The following is a 13,054-nucleotide window of genomic DNA, read 5'->3' as shown; positions in this document are numbered from 1 at the left end:
CAGCCATCGACAAATCCCGTTGTTGCGAGTTGCTCAACTCTTGTCAGAGTTGAAGCTTCCTGGCTGTCTTGCTTGCGGCGAAAATCTTCTTCAGATTTCCCCAAGCATCCTTCGGCGTTTTCGCATTCCGAATGTAGCTCAGAAGCTGTTCACCCACACAAGACGCAAAGCAGTAGAGAACTCTGCTTGCCGACTGTTCCCAAGCCAGGAAGTCTTTGTGTGTCGAATCGGGTGCTGTGTCATTTGCACAGTCGACATAGCTCCAGTAACCGTGCCTGAGCAGGTATTGGTGCATCTTGTAGGACCAAGACGTGTAGTTGTTTCTGTCGAGCTTCTCCGTCGCAAGCGAGCTAGCCATGCCTCTATCCATTTTGTTTTTACTGTTCTTCACGATAGGTTTTCCTTTCAAGCTAAGTAGGCTGCAGAGGTTCTCAATCCTCACGCTCTGATACCATGTAAAAGAATAGCGTGCGGAAGCAATAGAAAACCGACAAACAGAAATGCAGGTTTAATGGAGAGCTTGAATATACACATTACGCGGGAGAGACAAAGAAAGAGCAGAACATAAAACTATATTCAAAAATTAACTCTCAAACTTTGTACATCGTATGTGTTCAATGAACACTTTTATACAAGTCCATACAGACTGACAAAAGTACGGTGTACTTCAATGCTTACTCAAGCGTCTGACACTAACTACGAGACTATTAACTATCTAATAGTCTAGGCTAGTAATAGGCTTCCGATTACTATTTGATCTAGTTAACCGGCTCCCCAGCTCACCGACTCAATTGCTCGCCGGCTCGCCGATCCGTCTCACCAATCCGGCTAAGGCTTATTCAGCTGATCCGGCTCCGGTTGAGCTTGCTGCTCAACAACATCAACTCGGAGGATGATATTCGGCCAAGCCCTTCACTAAAGGACCATCCAAGCCCATTTGAGCCTTCAAGCATTCCAAGTACGACCTTGGACAAAGGCAAAGGAAAGATGCCCAAATACGAACTCGATCACCCCGATGACAGAGATTCAGATGTGTTGGCTCCCTCACTAGACAATGAGTTTGGCGTACCCATCATGCGGACACCTAGAGTAAAGAAGGCGCTAACATCGGCGAGAGAAAAACTTCGACACTCTTCTAAAGAGAAGAATCCCATCGCTTGGCTCAGCTACAACGAGTACATGGCCCATCATTATGCCTTCACGATGAAGGTAGCGGCCGAACAAGAGCCCGAGAGCTCTAAAGAAATGGCTCGTAACCCACGATGGGTGGAGGTAGTCGGCCTTCACCCACACTCTATAACCCTTCACTTTCTATTTATTTCTTTGTTGTCTATGCTATGTAAGTGCACTAATCTTCACTTTCTATTTATTTCTTCCATTGTGAGTTTGAGACTCGGCTGTGGCCAAGCGCTATTCTGCACAATATGGTATCAGAGCATGGTAGATCCATTCAGCGGCATGTTCAAGCTCACTAGTTCTAACTACCCAGTGTGGAAGTCGAAGATGAGGGGCATGTTGGTGGTTAAAGATCTCTAGTTGTCGGTACAGTTTGGAGACAAAAGATCGGACAAGATCAATGTCGCGACTTGGGAGGTGATGCACATGAGGACGATGACATACATTTGATGCTTCATCGACATGAGCCTGTACAACAACTTTAATGAAGAAGGTAAGGCCCATGTGCTCTGGGAGAAAATCGGCACCATGCTGGAGAGCAAGAACACCGTAAATCGGATTTCGGTATTCTAGAAGTTAGTGAGACTCTGATACCAAGACGGATCCAACATGGCAGAGCACATGAATGCATTCCAGGGGCTAATATACCAAACAACCTATTTTGAAGTACCTCTAGCCGACGAGGTACTCACGTTGCTGCTGCTTGGTTCCCTCCCGGATAGTTGGGAGATGCTAGTTGTCACCTTGGGAAATGTTGGGCCGGAAGGAAAACAGTTGTCCCTAGCAACGGTGAAATCAAGCTTGCTGGATGAAGAAGCTTGTAGGAAGGACCGGGAGTCCAGAACTGATCCGAAGGCCTTGGTTATGGAAGATGACCACAACCCGAGAAGAGGGTGGAATCGGAGTCCCCAGAATCGGGACAAGTCAGGGGTGAGGTCAAAGTCAAGGGGAGTCCTATGTGTTTCTCTTGTGGGAAGCTGGAGCATTTCTAGAATTATTGCTGACACTTCCGGAAGGAAAAAGGAACCGAAAATGCCGACTCGAAGAAGGGTTTGGACCAGAGGAGTTCGGATCAAAAAGGAACAATGAAAATCGCGAGAAGTGAAGAAGAATTGTTGCTTATCTTTGAGGAGAGTGAGTTACATCTTGTCAACGATGAAACAACGTGGATGGTCGACTCTGGCGCGTCGTTCCATCTGACTCCCAACTAGAAATGCTTCGCATCATACAGAGTTGGAGATTACGGTTGTGTCCAGATGGGGAATGAAGGTACATGCCGAATTTTCGGCATAGGGGATGTGTGTTTGACGACATCAACCGGATGCAAGTTTCTACTAAAAGATGTACGATACGTTTCGGAGGTTCAGTTGAACCTGATGATGAAGGCTAGATGATGAGGGCTACATGGGTAGTATCCAGAATGGAGACATGAAGTTTTGCAAACAAAGCTTGATCGTGGCTCGAGCCTGGAAGATAAACAGGTTGTACCGGATGCATGCCAGGATATGCCGGGAAGAAGTGAATGTGGCATCCTACAATGCTGGTGAGCTGTGGCACAAGAGGTTGTGCCACATGAGCCAGAAAGGGATGTGTAAACTTGTTGAAGATAACCTCATTCTGGAGGTGAAAGACGTGTAGCTTTAGAAGTGCACTGACTATTTGGCCGGAAAGCAAAACCGAACCTCCTTTCGGTCAAGACCACCAATGAGACGGAATGCACCATTCGATTTTGTGCATACCGATGTATGCCAAGTGGACACGAAGTCACATGACGGATCACAGTACTAAATGTCGTTCATAGACGACCGCAACCGGAAGTTGTGGGTCTCACCACTAAAGACGAAGGACCAGATACTGGCGGTCTTCAAGAACTTCCACGCGAAAGTGGAAAGGGAAACCGGCTGAAAGTTGAAGGTGGTTCGAGTAGACAATGGAGGAGAATATTGGGGGCAGTTTGCGGAGTACTCCCGGTCGAAGGGAATCCAGCTCGAATTCACCGTGCCGAAGACACCAGAGCTGAACGGATTAGCCGAAAGGAAGAACAGAATTGTGATGGAGAGAGTCCAGAGCATGCTGATACATGCTAAGTTGTCCAAGATGTTTTGGGCTGAGGCGTTGATGACAACGAATTACCTAATAAATAGATCACTGTCAGCACCCTTGGATGGAGACACACCACAAAGAGTACGGACCAGTGAAGACGTGTCTTACCGGCATTTGAAGGTGTTTGGTTGCCTCGCCTACGTGCATGTTGCAAAGGACAAGAGAAAAAAATTGGATCCGAAGTCTCGACCATGCATATTCCTTGGATACGGTGATGGTGAGTTCGGCTTTTGAGTGTGGGACTTGGTCGACAAGAAGGTGTTCCGGAGTCGAGACATAGTCTTCATGGAAGACAAGACCATTGTCACCTGGAAGTCTGAGAAGAAGATAATGGAATCTAGGTTGACTGACAAAGATCAAGAAGATACAAGGACTCATCCGGCCCGAAGCCGGATGAAACTCGAAGAATCGGCCAGATTCGGACAAGAAACCGAATCGACCGAAGAAAAAGAAGAAGAATTGGACACTGGAACCGAACAAGACCCCGAATCTGATTTGGATGAAGAACAGATAGAGGAACCAATGGTCGAGAACCAAGGAAGAAGATATGCTCTTAGGGAGAGAAGAGCCCCCTATAGATTTCCGTATGTAGAGCATGTATTGCAGACCAACGAGGGGGATCCGGAAAGCTTCTAAGAAGCAAGGAAAGACACCCACAACCGCAAGTGGTTAAGTGCTATGTAGAATGAGATGGATTTCCTACATGAGAACCACACATGATTTGACAGAGCTCCTGAAAGGAAAGAGAGTGCTCTGAAACAAGTGGGTGTACAAGCTGAAACTGGGAGACGCCGGAAATCCACTGAGATACAAAGCCCAGATCGTGGTGAAGGGCTTCCAGCAGAAAAAGGGAGTGGATTTTGACGAGATCTTTGCCCTAGTAGTCAAGTTGACATCCATCCGGATTGTGTTGAGCATTGCGGCAAGCATGGACCTCGAGGTCGAGCAGCTAGTCAAGACAGCGTTCCTACACGGTGACCTCAAAGAAGAGATCTACATGCAACAACCGGAGAGGTTTGTCAAGAAAGGGAATAAGCACTTGGTATGCCGATGATAAATAGTCATTTTTGCACCATGAATGAGATATTAGAATGTTTGAATTATAGAAATAAGCACCATAAATGTGCAACATAAACATGCAACATAAATGGATATGTGCACCATAAATTATATACCAAATTCCTAGGTCCATTATGCATGATCCATTGCTACATCACGTTGTGATTATTCAGGCTTAGGTTACTGCCACTATTCCTAAACCCTATTGAGTCCAGTCCTCCATTGCCGCCATTCTACACTCAGTTACCACCATTGTGCCGTCCAAGCATCATCTGCCATTGTCTGATCCGACGGAGTTCACTCCTCCATTGCCACCATTTCACTTCGCTGCAACAAACATAAACTTACTAATGGTGGGATCGGTCTTGTGAATAACCGGTTTGCATGTGGTTTAGTAACTAGCTACGTGTTTACCAATACCCCTCATGGATCATCAGGATAGGGCTGACGCTATTAGGACACAACAAACGATACGAAAGTATTGGGTAGAAATGAAAAGGAAACGTCATCAATTGTTGAAGGATACGAAAGCCACATTCACTAAGGTAAGGATAACATTGGTTGTGATATAGGTCTAAATACCACTAAGAATGGAAGTAATGAGATTACTATGATAGAGAGAAAGGTTGTAGACTATTTCAATATTCAGACCAAGCACATCAGCAATGAAGACAAGAAGGTAGTATTTTATGGAATATTAAATGATCCATCGATAAAGGAGTTAATTGATTGTGATGGTCTTAATGCAAAGATAACATATGTACTAGGAAATAATCTACGTAATAGTTTCGTATCCATGAGCAAGTCAGAAGATGATCGTGTCTTAAAAAGGTCTAGTCTAATGATGTTACTTAATAGTGATGTTGACGATCTTAACATCAGTGTGCTATCTAAGGTAATTGGTGTTAGTAGAAAACCTATGTACAATATAATGAACTAGATAATTTCAAGTGGTGAAGGAATTAATCTGCTCAAGCTAACAACAAGATGTAAGCCAATGACACCCATAACATCAGAAATCAAGGATATAATCACCATATTTTGGACTAATGAGAATAGGGTTTCACCCAATAAAAAGGATTTATGCAGGAAACATGTTGAAAGGAGTCAATACAAGGAGCATCCCATTCATCTTCTTGATGTACCTCAGGTATTTACATTTATGTCAAGTTTTGTTTTAATTTTTAAGCTTAGATAGTTAGCTAATTAGCTACCTCAGAATATGACCATAGCTAACTAGCTACTGGTAATAGCTAAATAGCGATTGACATAGCTAACTTAGCTATTATCAGCTAATTAGCTTCCACGATAGTTAATTAGCTATCTCATAATATGACCATAGCTAATTAGCTACCAAAATAGCTATTTAGCTACCTCAGAATACATTGACCATAGCTACCTTAATAGCTAATTAGCTAATGGCAATAGCTAGTTAGCTATGTGAGGAGCTAATTAGCTATTAAGGTAGCTAATTAGCTACTGTCAATAGCTAATTAGCTACTCTTAATAGCTAATTAGCTACTGGCAATAGCTACGTTAGGGCACATTTTTTATACTCACCGGACTCCCTTTTTATTACGCAGGTTGATTGATTTATTAGGTTCAGGCGAATGCATCCAAATATCAAAGTTCAACTACGAACATTCGAGTATCTTAAGCCACACATTGTGAGACGCTTAAAGGATCGATATACATGTTGTTGCATTTACCATGTACAAATGGGTTTTCTCAAGGACTCTATTAATCTACTACGTCACCATAGCTCCTCCCTAGAGGATGCAATCTACACTTGTGAGTGCTCAATTTGTTGATCTAGCCTGCAAAAGCACTGTAAATTATCAGAGCGTGTTATCTCTTCCATGAGTGGTCTTTTAGATTCAATATTGTGTCTGAGAGAATCTGAGGCTATCTTCTAGAGTCATAAATGTGTCATGGGTTTATGTCAAGATTGTGGCCTTAGTAGATTTAGGTGGTGTCCAAACGAGTTGAGTAATGAAATATTAACCTTTGTCAAGTTATTTGAGTTTGTGGACACCAATTTCAAAGGAAAGGTGTGTAAAAGAAAGGATCTAGTTAGGAAGTTTCTTAAACTAAGGGATTTGGCGTCTTTATTTGTAGTATCTCTAGGAAAGTTCATTAAACACAACTTCATTTATTCATGGCAGGCCCATCAGTTTAAGACTTGCATATCAGATTTTCCAAATGATGTAGTAGACTTAGTAGTAGATTTCGCAGAGAATTATACTTTCAAGCAGTACAATGAAACTCAATCCATGCATTGGTGTTCAATGCAAGTAACCATTTTTGTGCACATAACATATTTTCGAGTTTCAGGTGATGTTAAGAAAGTATTTCATTTTTTTATTTCTGATGATAAAAAACATGATACCTTGTTTGTCCAACACTGTTTTATGTTACATTGGCAATGGTTATTATGTCAACGTCTAGAGCTTACTCAACATTGGGTTTGGTCTGACGGAGCTGTGTCACAATTCAAGGCTTGACGTCCATTTTATTTTGTTGGGAGATATCCTTTTGTAATAGGTTTGAAGATGAGATGGATTTTTTTTGGGTCTGGCCACGGTAACGGTGAACATGATGGAGCAGGTGTAGTTATAAAGTGGGCACTTACCCATGAACAACTAAAGGCTCATAGTGTGCATATAAATTGTGCAGCACATGCAGTCGAATTTTTAAGAACTAATATGTCAACGAGTGCAACTGGTGTTTATTCCTCCCATGTTTGAGATATCAAACGTGAATTTTGGGAAGTGAAGATAGATGAAGTAAATAGGGAGAAGACCTGGGAGTGTCAAGGAATTCCCGAATTGCGATCTCTCCATGCTGTTCGGGGTTATTCTAGGTTGGATGGTCATTGTATTGTGGATAGAGAATTAACTTGTTTTTGCTTCCATTGTGTGGAGGGAAATTGGAGGTAATGTTTAAACAAAGCATATATTCAGAATTGGGAGTACCATAGATTGAATGAAAAGGACCGAGCGGATGGAGAAATAGAAAACAATGTTGATTTCACATATCAAGGCCGTGGAGATACTCTAAGTGATGTCATAAACGTTGGGGATAATTTCGTTGTAAATGCAGACGAAGACAATTCGAAGGGTGTTGATTTCTACATATAGAAGTGCACGGTTTGTAAACAATGTGCAACTCAGAATATGTAGATGCCAGGGGAAATTTTGTATTTGTCGGGACATTCTACATCGAAGGTATTTTTCATGCAAGACAAAATGATTGCGATTATGTGTATAGGCTTTTAGAAAACAAACCAATAACGTACCTGTACTCTCATTTGATCAGGTGCATCAACGTTCTGATGTCGCAATACAATAGCTGCTCAAAATTATACACAATTAGTGCTAATGTGTATGAATGTATTTACAATAGTATGCCATGGAATTTGTAGCTACAAGGAGACATACCAGTTTTCTTGTAAAGTGGACAAAGTAGTTGTATTGCAAAAAAAACAGTTTAATAAAATCGTGTGGGAGTCTTTTTCTGTTCTTGTTTCTTAATAAAATCGTGTTTGTTAAATGTGTATTGATTACAGTCAGTTTTACTTATTGCAACTTTCAGTTTTAGTGTTTGTTCAATGATTTTTTTACTCTCAAGTGAACCATGCACAAATTCAAATAGTTTGCCATTTTGAGAACGACTAGCAGCGTGAAATCAGAAATCAATGACCTATTTTAAAATTACATAGTAGATAATTACCTCAAAACAAGTGATTTAATTCTTCATTGATTTAATTCTTCAAGGATGACCTATTGTCTGATGATTCCTCGATTTCTCGTAGCATTTTCCGATCAACAAGCTTTCTCCCTCGTATTCTTCTTCCCGGAATTCTTGGATTACGTCCACCCGGCATATTTGCTCTGAAGCAAAGTAGTCTTCAGAAACTTCTTCATTATCGGATTCGGTTATGTCATCTCCGAACCGCGCCCTTGATAGCATATCCGCTACAGCGTTGTCTTTTCCGGAGATGTGTCTTACCTCCGGATTAAGTGACTTAACATATGCAATCCATCTTAGCATAGCCACATCCGGTATCGTGCAACACCGCATCATCCCGAGTATCGGAAGACAATACATTTCGATCATTAGTTCGGCTCTGATCAAATAATCTCGATCCGATTTGATTGCTGACACGACTCCCCATAATTCTCTTTTAACTTGTGCATATCCGTGTTGCCTTTCGTTGAGAACCTTTGCTCCAAATCGGATCGGATATCGCGAACCTTCCAGATCGGCTTGATTGATGACCCATCCGATTCCGGTTGGACTTGTGTCAACCGTTACTATGATCGGTTGGTCATAGTTCAGCTTCTTTAGTGCTTCTGCCCTCCGTAGTGATTTCTTGAGCTTCTTCACGGCTTTGGTATGCTCCGGTTTCCATTCAAACTTCTTACCCTTCCGCAACAAGTGATAGAGTGGGTCCGCTATATGTGCATAGTGCGGAATCCATATGTGGTAGAATGCACATGCTCCAAGAAACCTTCGAACTTCGGATTGTGACTCGCATACTTCTTTCATAGCTTGAATCGCATCGATCTTGGTTGGTGACGGTCTTCGGCCGTAGGGCCCACATAGATGTCTGACTACCAATATTTCTTCTTGTCCGAATGCCGATTTCTCTCTAGAAAGTGTTAGATGCACATCTTCTCACGATCACGGATATGGTTGACTACAAACCTTCGGCATCCCCGTTCATCCATAGCTTCATCTTTTTCTTCCACCGCACACCCTTTCATCGGAATGTCATCTAGGAACGACATCGTTATCTCCGGTATGCAATCCCGGAGTGACAGGAACTCAAACGCTCCTTATGCACAACACTCGGCCACAACCGAGCTTAGAATCATACACAGAAAAACAGGGAATAAAACACGACACGAAGAAGAAACGAGTGCACAGGATGTTTACGTGGAAAACCCAAAGAGGGAAAAACCATGGCAGCCCACAGGCTGCAAACTATCACTATGCTAGAATGTACAACAGTGAGTTCACGGAGGCAACGACCTCGTGCTCACGATCCTCGCCACAGGCGGCGGTTACAACAGAGGCGACGACCTCTTTCTCTCTCTCTCTCTCTCTCTCTGTACACTGTTACGCGCTCACTCTATTCTTGCACCAACAAGAATGACAACAACCAACAGTCGCCTAAAAGTTTGCCCTAAGTCATATTTATACTAATATGACTTTTCGGCTATTTACAAATATAGCCCTGATGGACTTTCAGAAACATATTTACGAATATGTCTCCTCATCCGGTCTTGACCGGGTCTGCACCATTCGGCTCTCCGTAGCCGGGGACTCCTCATCCGGTTCTCACCGGGTCTGCACCATCCGGCTCTCCATAGCCGGGGACTCCTCATCCGGTTCTCACCGGGTTTGCACCATCCGGCTCTCCATAGCCGGGTACTCCTCATCCGGTTCTCACCGGGTCTGCACCATCCGGCTCTCCGTAGCCGGGGACTCCTCATCTGGTTCACACCGGGTCTGCACCATCCGGCTCTCCGTAGCCGGGGACTCCTCATCCGGTTCTCACCGGGTCTGCACCATCCGGCTCTCCGTAGCCGGGGACTCCTCATCCGGTTTCCCTTCCCATCCGAGTTTGTTCATCGGCACTGTTCTTCTCCCTTCCCATCCGGAGGGACCTGTCTCCCAACAAACTCCCCCTTCACTCCGGCATGGGGTGTCTTACCAGTCCGATCCTCTTCCGGCATGCATCCAGCTTGTCGGGTATCAGCACTTTGGTCAGGATATCTGACCCGCTCTCGGCCGTGTGGATCTTCGTCAGTGCGAACTCCTAGTCATCTACTCTTTCCCGGATCCAATGATACCTTCGCTGGATATGCTTCGTCTAGGAATGGTAGGCCGCATTCTTAGCAAGATGGATGACACTTTGACTATCGCAATAGAGTCGGTATTCATCTTTCCGGATACCGAGCTCTCCGATGAAGTCCTTCATCCATAATATTTCCTTGCCGGCTTCCACGGCTGCCATGTACTCCGCCTCTGTGGTTGACAACGCAACCATCTTCTGCAGCCTCGACTGCCACGAAACAGCTCCCCCTGCATATGTCATTACATACCCGGATGTAGACCGGCTGGTATCCACATCAGCCGACATGTCCGAATCGGTGAAACCGTCCAGTTGAGGTTTTCCGGAGCCGAATCGGAGACACATATTTGAAGTGCCCTTCAAATATCGGAGTATCCATTTGACCGCGTTCCAATGCTCCTTGCCGGGATTGCTCATAAACCGGCTCACCACTCCGACTGCGTATCCTATATCCGGTCGGGTACACACCATTGCGTACATCAAGCTCCCGACGGCAGAAGCATATGGAATCTTCATCATATCCGCCTTCTCTGCTTTCGTCTTCGGGCTTTGCTTACCGGATAACCTGAAGTTTGCCGGAAGTGTCGATCCGACCGGTTTCGCATCTGACATGTTGAACCGTTGAAGCACCTTTGTCACGTACTTCTCCTGTGACAACCATAATTGCTTCTTTGACCGGTTCCGGATAATATGCATCCCCAACATCTGTCTTGCCGGACCCAAATCTTTCATTGAGAAGGTCCGGTTGAGAGCCTTCTTCAGCATCCGTATTTTGACTTGATCACGTCCGACGATCAGCATGTCATCCACGTACAGAAGGAGTATTAGGAAATCCTATCCTTCGAACTTCTTCTCGAACACCCAGTGATCGGCCTGCGTCTTGTGGTACCCTTGATCGGTCATGAAGGAATCAAACTTCCGGTACCATTGCCAGGGTGCCTACTTCAACCTGTAGAGGCTCTTCTTCAACCGGCATACCAGGTGCTCCTTCCCTTTCTCCACGAATTCTTCCGGCTGCTGCATATAGATCTCCTCTTTGAGGTCGCCGTGAAGGAATGCCGTCTTCACGTCCAGCTGTTCTACCTCAAGGTCCATGCTAGCCGCTATACTCAACACCGTCCGGATGGAGGTCATCTTTACTACCGTGGCAAATATCTCGTCGAAGTCAAGGCCCTTCTTCTGTTGGAACCCCTTCACCACGATCATGGCTTTGTATCTCGGGGTTTTCCGGCATCTCCCGGTTTCAACTTGTACACCCACTTGTTTCGGAGTGCCCGCTTTCCTTTCGGCAGCTCCACCAATTCGTACGTATGGTTCTCATGCAGGGAATCCATCTCGTCTTGCATGGCACTTAACCATTTTCGGCTGTGGGTGTCATCCTTCACTTCTTTGAAGCTTTCTGGCTCCCCCTCATCGGTCAGCAGAACATGCTCTGCATCCGGAAATCTCTGGGGGGCCCTTCTCTCTTTGAGAGGATATCTCCGTCTTCGGGCTTCGGTAACCGGCTCCTCCATTTGCTCTTCATCCGAATCTGATTCGGTGTCTTGGCTGGTTCCGGTTTCAGCTTCCTCTACTTCTTCTTCTACCGGTTCGATATCCTCACCGTAACCGGCTGGCTCCTCGAGTGCTTACCGGTCTCTTGCCGGTTGGGTCTATTCATTGTAGAGTCTATCCTTACCGGTCGACTCGGAGCTCATTATCTTCTTCTCCGACTCCATGAAGATAATATCTCGACTCCAGAATACCTTCTTGTTGACCGGGTCCCACACTCGGTAGCCGAACTCACCGTCACCGTAACCGAGGAATATGCATGGCCGAGTCTTTGGATCTAACTTTCCTCTCCGGTCCTTAGCTACATGCACGTACGCGAGACACACGAACACCTTCAGATGCCGGTAAGATACTTCCTTACCGGTCCATACTCTCTGTGGCGTGTCTCCGTCCAAGGGTACTGAGGGTGATCTATTTATCACATATGTCGCCGTCGACAATGCCTCAGCCCAAAACTTCTTGGGTCGTTTTGCATTCCTCTCGGCCAGTCCGTTTCGTTCCGACGTCTTTGGCACGGTAAATTCGAGCCGGATTCCCTTTGAGCGGCAGTACTCCTCGAATTGCCCTCGGTATTCTCCTCCATTATCTACTCGAACCACCTTCAGCTTCAAGCCGGTTTCTCTTTCCAGTCTCGCGTGGAGCTCTTTGATGACGGATAGCACCTGATCCTTTGTCTTCAACGGTGTGGTCCACAGCTTCCGGTTGTGGTGATCTATGAACGTCACGAAGTACTGCGCTCCGGCATGTGACTTCGTGTCCACTTGACACACAACCGTATGCACCAACTCCAGTGGTGCATTACGTCTCATCGGTGGCCTTTGTCGGAAGGAGGTCCGGTTTTGCTTACCGGCCAGACAATCAATGCACTTCTCCAAGTGCACGTTCTTCACTGGAATGAGGTTGTCGTCTGCAAGCCTCTTCATCCCCTTCTCGCTCATATGACACAGCCTCTTGTGCCACAACTCACCGGCAGTGTCGGATGCAACGTTCACTTCTTCCAGACATAACCGGGCATTCATCAGATACAGTGTGTTGACCTTCCGGGCCCGAGCCACAATTAGGTTCCCTTTGCTGAACTTCATGACACCGTTCCGGATGCTACCCGTGTAGCCTTCATCATCTAGCCGACCGACTGATATCAGGTTGAGACAAACCTCCGGAACGTGTCAGACATCCTTCAGCAGCAACTTGCATCCGGTTGGAGTTGTCAGCGACACGTCTCCTATGCCGACAATTCGGCATGTTCCTTCATTCCCCATTCGGACACAGCCGTGATCACCAGCTGAGTAGGATGAGAAGCAT

General features: G+C 45.3%; 1 pseudogene; it reads left to right on the top strand.

Annotated features, from left to right (window-relative positions):
• The first annotated feature begins 4,763 nt into the window (after positions 1-4,763).
• Positions 4,764-7,085, top strand: LOC147856052 (uncharacterized; annotated as a pseudogene).
• Positions 7,086-13,054: the final 5,969 nt, after the last annotated feature.

This window comes from Azolla caroliniana, unplaced genomic scaffold, assembly GCF_043228905.1.
Source record: "Azolla caroliniana isolate FFs.n. ecotype wild unplaced genomic scaffold, voAzoCaro1.0.p SCAF_13, whole genome shotgun sequence".
Lineage (NCBI taxonomy): Eukaryota > Viridiplantae > Streptophyta > Polypodiopsida > Salviniales > Salviniaceae > Azolla > Azolla caroliniana.
The sequence above is the reverse complement of the archived record's forward strand: the minus strand, read 5'-3'. Positions and strand labels throughout refer to the sequence as shown.